The sequence below is a fragment of the Lycium barbarum genome, chromosome 1, assembly GCF_019175385.1.
Source record: "Lycium barbarum isolate Lr01 chromosome 1, ASM1917538v2, whole genome shotgun sequence".
NCBI classification, from domain to species: domain Eukaryota; kingdom Viridiplantae; phylum Streptophyta; class Magnoliopsida; order Solanales; family Solanaceae; genus Lycium; species Lycium barbarum.
This window is the reverse complement of record NC_083337.1, coordinates 117,581,436-117,597,206: the sequence shown is the minus strand read 5'-3', so window position 1 is coordinate 117,597,206 and position 15,771 is coordinate 117,581,436. Positions and strand designations below refer to the sequence as shown.

At 41.3% G+C, this 15,771-nt stretch overlaps 1 long non-coding RNA gene across 1 annotated transcript; it reads right to left on the bottom strand.

Moving 5' to 3' along the window:
- Window positions 1-873: 873 nt before the first annotated feature.
- On the bottom strand, window positions 874-4,656 carry LOC132637105 (uncharacterized). Its single transcript, XR_009581531.1, has 3 exons — window positions 3,711-4,656; window positions 2,462-2,515; window positions 874-1,091 (listed from the first exon to the last, which is right to left on the bottom strand). It is a non-coding gene; the product is annotated as an uncharacterized LOC132637105 (long non-coding RNA).
- Between the last annotated feature and the right edge of the window lie 11,115 nt (window positions 4,657-15,771).

The window sequence follows — 15,771 nt, the reverse complement described above, 5'->3', positions numbered from 1 at the left end:
GATTCCACAATCTTCCTCTTAAATCATGCTAACTCATCTACTGTAGAATGTTACGAACTCATCCAATGGTGTACCACCAAGCTACTTCTTATAAAGCCCAACATGTCAGTTCACTGAACTATGCTTATCACTAACTGTCAATCATGAATCTCACGAAATTTTCCACATATCACTAGTCCATTTTCGTAGACTTCCCTCTCTAAGCTATGCAACAATCACCCTCAAGGATGATAATAGGCCACACACTCTATTCATAATACCTTCCCCTAACTTACTCAAATCTAAACTGAAAACTATCTACATTCCGCGTATCGCAGAATCCCAAGTGTCATAACCCATAAAAGTAACCAAACACGACCGATAAATTCAATCACCATGACAGAATTTCCAACCGGAGTAGATACACGAATAGGTAAAACTAAGCTATCACAGCGCAATCCCAATCACACAACATGATATCCAGGCACATATGAATAAGTGAATCCAGGATCAAATAACACAGATGTTGCTCTATGTCGGACAGAAACTGTACCTGAAATAACAGCATCTGATGCCTCTGCCTCGGGTCTACCTAGGAAGGAGTAACACTGGGCCCCACCACTTCTAGACTGAGATCCAACTCTTGAAAGAACACTACCTCGGCTACCAAAAGGTGCCAGAGTCCTCTAAAACTGATGACCCTGTCTGGGTCATTGTCACGACCCAACCCCGTAGGCCGCGACTAGTGTCCGTGCTGGACACCCAAACGTACCCAATAACCCAAACCATTATATTAGCAGAATATATATAAATATAGAGGTCAAATGGCGTCACTCACTATCACAGGTGAACAAATATAGCACGTGGAAGCCGATGAGGCTATCACATATCATATCACCCAAAACATATACAGAACCCACATGTATGTCTACAGACCTCTACAGATCATAACAGAATCATAAGACGGGACAGGGCCCCGTCATGCCCCTGAATAGCGTACATATATACAATAGCAAAGGACTGTACCAAAATATAGGCTCCGGACAAAAGAGCACTCCAAGACAGCGGAATAGGATCCTAAGCGGGCGGATCAGCAAATCGATCGTCTGTACCTGCGTGGCATGAAACGCAGCCCCCGAAGAAAGGGGGTCAGTACGAAAAATGTACTGAATATGTAAAGCACGGAACGTAGTAAACAAAGTCATAATCGAAGCAGAAGGTACAGAAAATGAACGGAATATCCAGAATAGCAAAATGCTGATTATAAAGCATAAATAGTGCATACAGAAAACATATGTCATATCTGGTCCCATTACGGAACAAAATCATAATCGGAACAGAACGTACAGAAAATGAGTATAATATCCAGATTATCAGATGCATATTTCCAGAACATAAAGAGTGTATGCAAAAACATATGCCATATCATATCCGGCCCCCACCAAGGGACTCGGTGAACAGAACGTGGTCGCCACCCCGACACTGGCGCCACAACACAGCATAACTCCAGAGTAGGGAATAACTCCGTAACATATCATATCAGAATATGCACATGTCAAACACATCAGATGGCCATATCATATCATATCATCATATATCAGAATATGTGTACATGGCACAGCATACTCCACAACCCATGTACATGTATACCTGCCCCCTCACATCGAGGCGCGGCGAACAATGCAGTGGAATACGCGTGATAACATATCCTGGCCCGGGCTCAGTGAAGGAAACATTGAGGCATCCACGAATGGAGTAGTGAGAAACTAATGCAATATAAAATATAACACATTTACGGAGACTCAATAGCATAATTCAGATGACAAACCATATCAAGAAACTAAACGGTAATCATAGCGTATGCCTTACGAATGTCGCAATGGTTTATGTCAAAATAAGTTTCCTGAAATCGTTTTCATGTTTCAAAATACGTTGTGGGACTTACGAAATACTTCAAAACAACTGTCGTATAGTAGTTAGAAAAGTAGCCAAGAGTTTCCTTTGAATTCCACTTCAAAATAAGTCAAACGGAACAAATCAGAAAAATCTGGGAATAGTTAAAACAACTATCGTTTAGTAGTCGGAACAATAACCAAAAGTTTTCTTTTAATCATAGTACGAAAATAGGTCAAATAGAACAATACAAGAAGGTTTCGGAAATTGTGGGCCCACCTCGGGTCAAGTCGAGGTGGCGTACGTAAATTACGGACATTAGGCCTTATGGAGCCGGCCACGAACCTTTCAAGGTAATCCGATTCTATTTGTAAAAGTTACGGACGTTTTATGGCACAAAGCTCTTTTAAAAATAAAAGTGTTTAAGTTATTTTTCATCAAAGCATAGAGTTCACAACTCACTTGCATTGAATCGAATAAGGATCAAAACTATGCTCGGATTTCTAAGGATGGAGTTTTCCCCAAGACGCGTATCATAGCCTATTACGACTAGGACATGCCAAAAGAAAGAAAGGTAGGCTTTACATACCTTATACCAACTCTTTTCATAGGCTCACGAGCTGAGTCTCCCTCCAAGTGGAATCTACAGCAGCAACGAACATGATACTAACGTCACGATAGCTCTTATCGACAGCTTATGGACGTTAAACACATTTTAACCAAACTTGAATAGCATCACCTCTATTTTCCTTTACCTTCCCAAGCTTACATTTAGACATATTAACATCTATGAGGCAGCCAACAATCTCAGTGAACAATAACAAGCTACAAGCTCATTAACTTAGGAAACAACAAATCCCCATCTGCTTTCCTAATTACAATAACAAGTCCAATATATCCGTAACACATTTACATGATTTCTACGCTTGATACATCACGAGAACTACAATCATATCAAATTTACCAATTCAATCCATAGAATACCATACACCGTACTCCAAAATAGTCCAACAAACAATAATAATGCATATCCGGCTTCTGATCGTCAATTCGTAAGTTCTCATCAAAGACATACCTTGGACGCTGATTTGAGCTCATAAAAGATTTTAGATGACAGATTGTACCTTTGCTGGTCTCTGTCAAACTTCCCGTGACTTTGCTTCATCACGAAGTAAAAGTTGGTTCTCTTAAAATAGAAAAATGTTGCTACTATACTGGAAAGAAACATTGTTGCTACTTTGTCTTAAGACAATTTTTTGCTAAAGCAGAGAAGATCAAAATGGAAGTTGCTGCACACTTTTTTTTGGTTAAAAATCTGAAGTAAGGAGGTCTAAGAATACAAGGCAACATGTTCACTTCCAATTTTTATATACCAAAAACGTCCAGCAAATTAAAGCAAAACCTTTAGATACACTCCCCCCACTTTACACGTGTAACTAGGTATTAATTCATTTTAATACACATCTCTTAAATATGACACAACAACATTATCATTTTATGTCATGCAAAAAGATTAACTTGCTGCCACTTATCCATAAAATACATGGGCATGTCCACGTATTAATTACCCAACAACCTTAATTTTTTTTTTTATCTCAATTCACTTAAATAATTATCATTTTAAGAACACTTCATATGTGTGTTATCATAATCATGTCATATAACATAATTTCCGTCCATAACTATGTTTACATAACCCACAAAACAGTCCAACAAACAGCCCATGGGCCAATAACAACATCAAATACAATTTACGGTAAAATATTCGTATTTCCCATCTCATGATTTAGCTATGACTTTAATGAATTTAAATATACCTAGAAGAGGATAATTCTTACCTTATATACCAAAAAATGATCTTCTTCCACTTTACTTTACTTTGAAGAAAACCCAAATTTGCTAGAATCCGGAGGAAACCAACATTTATATAACCTCTTTGTAATTATTTGTATTTTCCCCAATACTGAAATCTAGTATTTTTTTGGTTGAAGAGAAAAATTGTTGTTCATCTCCGTCAAAATGAAGCAAACGTTAGTGCTCACAATGATAAAATTGTGTTGCTGCTTTCATTCTCTTATGTAAAATAACAAATAAAGTGAAGTAATAAGAGCTTAAAAGGGTCTTGCAAGACACGTGTTCCTTCATGGCCAAACTTTTCTTAGTACTTATCACTAACTTTTGCTACAATACCCAATGTCCTACATCTAAAATATTTGCTGCCAATTTATTGTTTATACACGTGGACCATATCCACCTAATAGTTATCCAATGATCCCAATTAATTTTAATTTTTTTTTGTCTTCCACTACAATCCCTCGTTAAACCAATTACACACATAGTTAATTCCTTGACTACGATTCACTTAAGTAATAAATTATTTTTAACACTCTTCATATACTCATTATCATGATTATGTGGCATAGCGCTAGTCCATAGTCCCTCTTGATATACATAAAATATTATTCTCAATCACCGTGGTCACACTTGTTAAGTCTTAAATTATTTCGGGACCTCAAACTCTTTGTACACCGAGCTCTTGATCTTCATCCTTGAATATGATCGAATTCTCCGGGCTCGGGTAATTTTGCTCATATTGGACGATTAAATTTTCTAGTCCAAAAATACGGGATATTATAGCTTGGACCGTATTTCATCAAATAAATTTCGAACCTCGGCAAAACTTATTTTCTTATATTTGTTTATCTTCAAATATTATAACACATTTGTACCATCACTACAACCACCCATAAGCTTGGGAGGATAAACTCATTTTCGTTACTAATATCATTTAACTCGCACGCTTTCCAACACATGAAAATACGGGATATAACAGTCATGAACAATATCGAGCAAAATAACCAATCGCTCCACACAAAATGAAACCTTTAGAAGCCGGAGTCTGATGAATTGAAACTAAAGACAAAGCTAGAGTAATCCTGTCAACCGGTCGCGATGACGAGCTCTCGGAGACCCTCTGTCTAGATAGCCCACTAGAATAAGCCTATAAGGCTGAGTGCATAGTGTTATATCCCGTATTTTTGAACGTCAGATTATTAACTGAGGTGGGGCCCACACGTCAATATTTTTTTGGGACACGTGACAAGTTATATGAATCGCATATGTAAAGTAAAACACAACTTGTGAAGGTCCTTGGGGCCAAATCAAAGTGGAAGCCCTCCAAACGAATTTTTTTAAGAAAACGTTTTCGGATGACCTGACTTGGAGGGGCAAAAACGGCATTATAAGTCTGGAATTTTGGAAAACGCCCAGAAATAAAAGTTGTAGATAATTGAAATAGCTTTCCAACGGTAGGTCGTGGGCCTATAGGTGACATCGGGATAAGGAGATATGAACATTTTAAGGCGGAAAGGTCAAGCTGGGCAGTGAAATGGGCCCAACCCGATTCCAATCCGGGTCAGGCCCATTTCCTTGTTATTTAAGGGAGGTTTCTGTTATGTTCCGTGTTTTCGTATAATTGGAAATCGAGAAATAATCAAGACTTGTGTGTATGAGGAAATATTTTAATTTTAGTGGATATGACTATGTTGGTTATGAAATCATTAATGTTAAGACATCGGGGAAGGCCGAGGGTAAATTTAGAATTTCGGAAATTAGTTTCGGGAATTACAAAACAGGACTTTTAATGAATTGGGCCAAGAAATTAGAACACAAAATTGAGGCCCAAGTCCAATAGGGTAGCCGGCCATGGCATGGCCCAAGAACCATTTTAAGTGGTCATGTGATTATCACATGACCCTTAATCAATATATATCCACATCCTCTTTGGAATTATCAAGAAACCAAACAAAACAAAAAAAAAAATTGAAGAACACCCATTTGAAGCTCTCGGCCGAACCCTTTAAGGGGGAGAAAGAAAAAAATTCTAGCCTTGTTTTAGTCCTAAAAATCGTGTCCTTGTTGTAGTTATAGCAAGCGCAAGACGCTCTTCAACGTGATACAATTTATTTGGAGGAAGAATCACGTTTGCGACAAGTCGGATTTTCAAGAAAAGGTAAGAATTTTGTTACTTTAATGTTATGGAATTGGTATGAATATGTTAAGGATTAATAATAGACGAGAATCCCGTAACTTTGATGTGTGAATGAAGCCGTGTGTGTGTGTGTGTGTTTTGCATAGTGGTCGTGAGCCCTAAGAAGGAGAAAGAAGTGTGAGTTTGATCTTGTTTAGTTTGTTCAATGTGTCGTTGCGGCCTTTATGTCGTAAATGAACGTTTAAGGAATTGAATTGGCGTTGGAAAAGGATTTCGGATCATTACGGGAAAGTGTATACCTTTTGTATATTTGCGTATATCATTGTATATCTTTGATACTAAAGACGTTAAATGTGACTTATGGTTGATGTTAATGAATTCGGAATGAAACGATGAAAGTTAGAACGTTTGTCGTAATTTTGATGCTTTGGATGAAATATGGAAAGTAACGAACTTCGGGAAATTTTGTGTATTGTTTGGAGTATAATTGGGTCGTGTTTGAATAGCCTTGAATGGGTGAATGAATATAATAATGTGGACATAAGTTTGGAATTGTGAAGTTTGAATGAAAGTTGCCAACTTGTGTAGTAAGGTAGAACTTTGAAGCTAGAATGATTTGATTGTGGTTTATGTTGTTTGATGATGTTTGGGTTGTTGTTGTTGGTGTATTTTGAGCCGAGCTAAGTCTCGGGGGTGTTAGATATATAGGGGAAATGCTGCCGAAATTTCGGTAGACAAAAATCAAGTTAATGGAAATCTTAAGCCTAAGAATCTCTAATTGGTAACTTTGACCATTTACAGATTCTGGACGAAACGGGATTTGATTTTAAGGAAAGCATAAGACGTCCATAAGGTATGAAAAGCTTCCCACTTCTTCGTTTGGCATGTTCTAGTATGTTAGGTGAATATTGGAACCTCCGGAGCATTTCTGCTCCTCGAAACCCGATCTACAAAACGACTACTATTCATTCAATTCAATTGAAGCCTAAAGGCTCTGTTTTGGCTAGAATGCACTCAAATGTCCGAAACCTATCGAAATGTGATCGGGTCACTTTGAAATCATTATGTATGATCTTTTGGCCTTTAAATGTTCGTAAATTATGTTCGCCACCTCAATTTGACTCGAGGTGGGCCCGCTAACCCCGAGACGCCCTATTTGTCCTATTGGGCTCCCTTTTTGGATGAACTTCGATATGAGATCTTCAACCTTGAAGCTTCCCTCTATGAAATATGTTTTGACTATTATGATATGTAAGTTTCGTTTGAGCCATACGTACCACTTTGGAAACAATTTGTGAGATAAACTTTCGTATGAACTAATCATTCGACTATTTTGGTTTATGAAATGACTTATGAGATTATTAAGTTTTGAAAGGCTATTTTGAAATATAAATTGCATTTGTTTGCTCACGACTCCGCTCGTGCCTTATTTTGACTTCGTTCACCGGCTCCCGGGCCGGTTACGGTTCGTGTGCCCTATGATAATTCGGTCGTATGCTGTGTTACGGTTCCCGAGGCCTCGCCATAGGGCCGGGTTCCGTTTGGAGTTATGCTGTGATATGGCTAGTGATGCGATACGCTCACTTATGTTTGTGTTCGGGGATGTACGGAGATTCGAAACCTTCTGGTGTTATGTTGTGTGTGGCGCCAGCGTCGGAGTGGCGACCACGTTCTCGAGCGTTTGCATGATTTCGTTTGCATTATGTATATGTATATGATTTGATACGGATTTTGACATACTGATTGGTACTTCCCTTTTGATATCTGGTTTGCTTTCAGTTTTGGCTCATATTTCTGTACTTCGTGCTTTACATACTCAGTACATATTTCGTACTGACCCCCTTTCTTCGGGGGCTGCGTTTCATGCCCGCAGGTACAGATATTGGTGATCCTCCACTGTAGGCTTCACTCTCTGCTCTTTCGGAGTACTCCTTCTTGACTCGGAGTCCACTTTTGGTATAGTCTTCTTTTGCTATGTATATATTCTGTACATTTGACTATTTGGGTACGGCAGGGCCCTGTCTCGCCATATGTCTTTGTTTTGAATTCGTAGAGGCCTGTAGTCATATATGTGGGGCGAGGGTCCTATGTATGTTTGTTTGATTTTGTTTTCTGGTCTTACAGCGGTTAGTTTGTGATGATGGCCCTAAATGGCCCTTATGCTTATATTTGCACTTATGACTGGCGATGTCTATTCCGCCGCTCCGTTTGGATTCGATATGACATTTTGATTTGTGCAACCGCTTAAGACATATTTTGATATAACCTATGTTGATATGACTTTTATGAAATTCTGAAATACGTTCGGATTTGGTAAATGAATATGTGATTTGGTCTGGGTACCCAGGTAGGGTGCCAGTCGCGGCCCACGGGGCTGGGTCGTGACAGTTTCAGCCTGCTCCTCCACATTTTCAGATCAGAAAAGATCCAGAAAATTCAATAGAGAGAGAGGGAGGAAAGACTTAGAGAGATAAATAAAGTTTGATCAAAATCTGAGCCCCGAATCCCGAAGCCCATGAAGAGACAAGTGTTCTACGTCGCGTTGCCTTCGATTTGAGCTAAAAATCAACTAAAAATAAGAGGGTGAACGTGGTAGCTGTGCACTTAAGGTATGATTAAGGCTCTTTTTCATTGCTAACAAGTTTATTTAAAGTTTCAACGGAATAGAACGGGAATATAGCGATATAAATTCGTCTGTTGGCATTGAAATTGATTGTAGAATATTATGTCATTTTAATATGATTTTATGATATTATGGAAATGAAGTTGTTAAGATGTGAATTATGATTATGGTTGATGAAATTGGAAGGTGGAAATATGTTATGAATATGTATGTTGAAGATTTGAAGTTTTGGATGGATTATGGTTTGGTGGAAAATTTGTATATTTTGTATATCATGTGAATATTGTATAGAAATGATATGAAATACTTCCAAATCACATTGTAATGGTCTTGATTAATGATGAATATGGAAATGTTGATACTAGTTTGGGTTTGTGAAGTTGAAGTGGAAGTTGTTGGACCATGTGGAAAACAAGGCTAGTTATGCCACACTATGTGTTTTGTAATGCTTGTTGTTGTTAGTGATGTTGTTGTTGGGTTGCTGTGTTGATATATTAAGCCGAGCTAAGTCTCGGGGATGTCATATATATAGGGGAAATGCTGCCGAAATTTCGGTAGGCAATTATGTGATTAAGCTTAGATTCTCGAAAAGCTTGAAATTGACAATTGGTAAACATGACCATTTGTAGATTCTGGACGAAATTGGAATTGAAGCCAAGCGAGCGTAAGGCGCAATCGAGGTATGTAAAGTCTTCCCCTTTGTTATTTGGCATGTCCTAGATGTACTAGGTCAAGATCAGAGCCTCGGGGGCGATTCTGCTCATAGAAACTCGAGATTGATTTTTGGTATTATTCATTCAATTCAATTGAATTTCAAAAGGCGCATTTTGCTAGAAAAGTGGTTAAACCTCCATAACTTGTACAAATGTAACCCGATCACTATGAAACCTTCCTGGATGACTCCGTAGAGTCTAATGGGCGTGATTCTTGTCCGCCGCCTCGACTTGGCCCGAGGTGGGCCCGCTATTCCCCGATGCCTCTCTTATTGTTCTGTCTGTCTTATTCCCATACGATAAGTCGAGAAAACTTATAGTTATTGTTCCGACTACTAAACGGGAGTTATTTTAACGAACCTGAATTGATTTAATGTTCATGGAAACAATTACGGGGACAGAAACCCTGATATAAATTCTGTATGGCTTTAGCCAATGTACTCGTGTCCGGAGCTCGCAGGTAGCTCCTGGTTATTATGTTGTTTACTATACGATAGGTGCTATGACCACCTTTATGAGCTTTATAAAATATTTTTTTTGACATCTAAAACGTTTTGAAAATATTACCCTGATATTTTGGATAAACTACTTACCTCCCGTACTTACTGATATACGATTTTGGTATACCTGAATCTTGTGTGATGTATGATCTTGGCGTGTGTGATTATGTTGGGAAAGTGATAATTTGTCATTCTGTATGGTTGTTTTCTGTTTTACCGAGTCCCGGGCCGGTTATGTGAATATGCGCATATGTAATATTGGCCGCTGGACCCTCGACCGCGGCGTGTCCGACATTGACAGCTGGACCCTTGACCGCGTCATGCCGGACGTGTGCATTGACTGCTGGACCCTTGACCGCGTCTTCCGCACTTGTGATTGTGCCTGACATAGACCGCTGGACCCTTGACCGCGGTATGTCAAATGTGTGATTGTAACTGCTGGACTTTTGGTCGCGGTATGTGTGATTATAACCGCTGGACCCTTGGCCGCGGTACGTGTGATAGTGACCGCTGGGTACTTGGCCGCGGTATGCGTGGTAGAGACCGCTGGACTTATGGCCGCGGAAATTGTGCGTTGATTCCTTTATATGTGTGAAACAAAAATGTTTTTCAAAAGAAAGTAAAGCATTTTGACATTCTAACTGCCGTATTTGCCTGCTGGAACCTCTTGGGTATGACTTGTGCACTAGAGGCGACCCTGTGGCGACCTGGTTATTCGTGCACACCCCAGTGCACTGTCCATTGCGCCCCTCACTAAAGGGCCGAAACCTGAGGTAAATGTATACTACCTGTGCTTGTGTAAGTTTATGATTCTGCATGCATGGTTCTGCCTGTTACATTTCTGGACAGCGGATTCGGAGAATGATTCTGTTGGTGTTGCTTCTGCATGATTGAACCGGACTATGCCTCAGTCGGCTATAGTTCTACACCCCTATCTTCGGTTGCGGGTATGTCAGTCGCACTCTGTGCCCCGATCCGCACGATGATCCTGCCAGTTAGGCTTTGTACCTCTGTTTCATATCACGATTCAGACAGCTACACCCCGTGCTTATGATATATATCGTGGTCCTGGCCATACACTCTGTATTTCCATTTCGGAATTGGAGCTGATACTACCTGTTCTATTTCTATACTTCTGGCTCGGTTTTGCTTATATTGTTATATTTCCGCTTTACATACTCGGTACATTTCCGTACTGACCCCCTGTTCTTCGGGGGCTGCGTTTCATGCCGCGCAGGTACTCCCAGTTGAGTTGAGGACAGATGGAAGATGTTCCAGTGCAGATGGCAAGCTCCATTTGTTCCCGGAGTGCTGCCGAGTCAGATTCTGTATGTTATACTTTTGGGATCTTATTAGAGACTTTGCAGACAGTGTCGTGGGTATTGGTTGTCGGTCTGTGTACGTAATGAATTTTGTATGATCACAAATTTGTTCGGCTTGAAAGCCACGAGAAAGAATATTTCTGAAAGAAAAGTTTTGCTATGTACTTTATTATTTGTTTTAAAGAAAAAAAAGTTGATGTGATTTTATGTGCAGCGAGAGTCTGAGGGTTCGCTCGGCCCTAAGTAAGGGTCGGGTGCCCATCACACCCCAGCGAGGTCGGGGTGTGACACATAGGGTGGCCGAAATATGGCTGATATGGCCTAGAAGATTGACCGGTGCCCCTCGAACTAGAACAACCATAACTCCCAATATGACGCTGCCTCTTGTCACTACCTCCTCCAAATGCACAGGCCCTAATGGCCTCAACTGAAGAAGCATGCTCAATGATGGATTGGAAAGAAGCCCCCATAGCCTCCATCTGAAGAGAACCAACAAGCTCACTAACAAAGCGTCAAATCCGGTCAGGCTCGGTAGGGATCAGGGGAGCTGAATAACGGGCCAGATATAGGTAGCGAGTCACATAGGCCTCCAAAGAAAACCCCTCTGCTGAAAATGTAGAAACTCTTCCCTACATACCTCTTTCAGGGGCCGGGGCACGTACTTATCAAGGAAGGCCCGATAGAACTGTGTCCAAGTCGGTGGAGGAGAACCCTCAGGTATGCAAGCCATAAAATACCTCCACTAAGTCTTCGCGTCGCCGCGAAACTGGTAGGATACATAGTCAACTCCATGGGTCTTTACAATCCCCATCCTATGTAGCAACTCATGCATATCCAAGATGAGCTCATAAGCATCCTCAGAAGAAGTACCCGAAAAATCTCGGCGGCTTCAACTTTCTAAACCTCCCAACAAGATCCTGGTCAGACACGGTCATAACAACTCCCTCCATGGGCTTAAGAACATCACCCGGGGCTGGCACCGCATCAATACGGGGAGCCATAACTGCAGTGGGGTGTGCTACCTGAGTAGGTCTCGGCTTAGGGGTCTGCGCCACAACTTTAGTCTGCGAACCTCCGCCAGGAGTAGTAACACTAGCGGCAGCATGCTGGTCATCTATATGAAGTATGACTCTGGCCATAGTATCCTGCATAGTCTGATCAGAAGTAATATCGGGTTGTGTCCATGCTGGGGCCACATCATCCTCGGCAGACTGGTCTTGAACCTGTTGAGCCTCAGGCTCTGGAGACGGAGACCTCTCACGTTGCTACCCTACCGCAGGATCCTCAGGCTCTGGAGACGGAGACCTCTCAACCCAATCTCTTTTGACCTCAGCTTCCTAACCTACCTATCCAGAATCGCTACAGGCTCCTCTTCATAAGACAGATTCTCATCAACAGCACAGAATCCCAATGAATATATAGGAACCATCAGAATGATACTTCTTCAGCATAGTTACATGGAAAATCGGATGAACACCTGACAGGCCCGGTGGCAACGCCAACTCATAAGCAATATCTCCAACTCTACGGAGAACCTTAAATGGGCAAAGGTACCTCGGGCTCAACTTGCTCCTCTTCCCAAAACAGAAGACCCTTCATGTGTAAGATCTTTAGAAGCACTTGCTCGCCCACCCCAAACTCTAAGTCCCGAACCTTCCGGTCAGCATACATCTTCTGTCGACTCTAAGCTGCTAGAAGCTTTTCCTGAATAAGCTTCACCCTATCCATGGACTCTCTCAAAAAATCTGTGCCCCACGGGCGAACCTCAAACGCATCAAACCACCCAATAGGAGAACATCTCCTACCATACAAAGCCTCGAACGACGCATATCAATACTCGAATGGTAGCTATTGTTGTATGCAAACTCCGTTAGGGGCAAGAACTGGTCCCAATGACAACCAAAATTAATGACTTATGCTCTCAACATATCCTCGAGCACCTGAATAGTCTTCTTGGACTAACCATTAGTCTGGAGATGAAAAGTTGTACTAAGGTCCAACTGAGTACCCAACTCTATCTAAAAAGCCTTCCAGAAATTAGAAGTAAATTGGGGACCTCGATCCAAAATAATGGAAATAGGGACCCCGTGTAATCGTACAATACCACGAATGTAAATCCTATCTAACTTCTCTACAGTGTCAGTAACCTAAACGGGAATTAAATGAGCGGACTTAGCCAACCAGTCAATAATAACCCAAACTGGGTCAAACTTCCCAGGGTCTTCAGAAGACCCACCACAAAACCCATAGCAATTCTCTCCTACTTCCACTCGGGAATGGGGATCCTCTGAAGAACCCCACCAGGTCTATGGTGCTCATACTTAACTTGCTGACAATTCCCACACTTGGCCCCAAAATCTACAATATCTCTCTTCATCCTCCCCCGCCCGAAGTGCTGCCTCAAATCTCTATACATCTTTGTAGCACCTGGATGAATAGAATATCTGAAGCTATGGGCCTCCTCCCAAATAAAATGAATCAAATCACCAACACGAGAAACGCACAAGCGTCCCTTGATCCTCAGAATGCCCTCACTATCAAGCATGGCCTTCTTGGCCTCACTTCTCAGAACCTTATCACAAATCTTACACAACTGGGCATCCTCAAACTGCTGGGCCATAATCTGCTCCAAGAGGGATAACCTCACCTCAACACAAGCTAAGACTCTGCCCGGAACTAAGATATCAATGCATATAAAACTGTTAGCCAGAGTCTGAACCTCCATGGATAACGGATGCTCAAAAGAAACTAATCGAGCTATGCTACCCATACTCACTGCCTTGTGACTCAGGGCATCAGCTACAACATTAGCCTTTCCCGGATGATAGAGAACGGTGATGTCATTGTCCTTCAGAAGTTCTATCCACCTACGCTGCCTGGAATTTAGATCTCTCTGACTGAACACGAGTTGAAGACTGCAGTGATCGGTGAACACCTCACAATAGACTCCATACATACAGTGCCTCCAAATCTTCAAACCGAAGACTACTGCTAATAACTCCAAATTATGAGTAGGGTAGTTCTTCTCATGGATCTTCAACTAACGGGAAGCATAAGTAATGACTCTACCCTCCTGCATCAACATGGCACCCAACCCAACACGGGATGCATCACAATATACTGAGAAATCCTTACGCTCCACAGGTAATGCCAGAATCGGGGCTGAATTCAAAAGAATCTTGAGATGCTGAAAGCTCTCTTCACAAGCATCAGACCACTGAAAGGGAGCCTCCTTCTGAGTCAATCTAGTCACAAAAAAAGCAATAGAAGAAAAACCCTTCACAAATCGACGGAAATAGTTGGCTAACCCCACGAAGCTATGAACCTCAGTCACAGTGGGCCTTGCCCAATCTCTAACAGCCTCAATCTTTTTAGGATCAACCATGATCCCCTCTTTAGACACAACGTGGACCAACAATGCCACAAACTCAAGCTAGAACTCACACTTCAAAAACATGGGATAAAGCTCCTTCTTCTTCAATAACCCGAGGACAATCCTCAAATGATGCTCATGCTCCTCCCTACTCTTCGAATACACCAAGATATCATCGATGAGAACAATAATGAAGGAATCAAGATATGGCTTGAAAATGCCATTCATCAAAGTCATAAACGCAACAGGGGCATTCTTAAGCCCAAATGACATCACAAGAAACTCATAATGACCATAACAAGTCCTAAAGGTCGTCTTGAGCCTGACCTCAAATCAATCTTCAAAAATACCGAAGCACCCTGAAGCTGGTTGAACAAGTCATCAATTCGAGAAATGGGATATTTATTATGAATGGTGACCTTGTTCAACTGACGGTAATCTATGCACATCCTCATCGTAATGTCCTTCTTCTTCACAAATTAAATAGGAACACCCCAAAGGGAGACACTCGGTCTAATAAACCCCTTACTCAAAAGATCCTGTAACTGCCCCTTCAGCTCCCTCAACTCGAGGGAGGAATTGAAATGAGGTGCGTGCCCGGATCCAAATCGATACAGAAATCAATGTCGCTGTCAGGTGACATACCCAGGAAATTAGAAGGAAAGACCTTCGCGGACTCACATACAATAGGCACAGACTCAAGGGGTGGTGTGTAACGACCCGTTTCGTTGTTACTATGAATTTCGAAGAAAACCCGCAACTCTGACTCCTTAAAAATGTCTTCGTTAGTTATATTTCTGGAAACCACAAATTCAATCGGAATCATTGTGTGCATCGCATGAGAGTTTGAAGTGTGGGTAAACAAGCCCAGTTGGGCCGCCACAACGCCTATGAAGGCGCTACAGCTGCGACGATGCAACAGTGGGAGTATCGCCATGGCAGTAAGAGTAACAGGATAGTATGGTAGCCAGTCAGCCGCCTAGCGGTACCGCTGGGGTGGTTACGTACAGTGAAATACCTATTTAAGACTTCATTTCGGGATTTGACTTCATTTTTCCAAACCCTAAAGAGTCCAGCCGCCTTTGGAGCGTCTATGGAGCCAAAAATGATATTTTCTTGGGGAAGGTAATTCTTCTAACTTCTCCCATCCATCCTTCACATTAGTGATTCTTATTAAAAGACCCTTATCTAGAAAAACCACAAAAATGGATATCACAATTTCCTAGACTTAAAGAGATGATTAGTTAGTTGTTCTTATTATGGATTTCATTGAATCGTTTCCCTCTTGTTCATCACCCTAAAATGGTTCCAAACTAGTTTATCATTTCCTTACAAGGTTTTAAGTGGGTATCATCCATAAATCTTGGAAATGGGTAT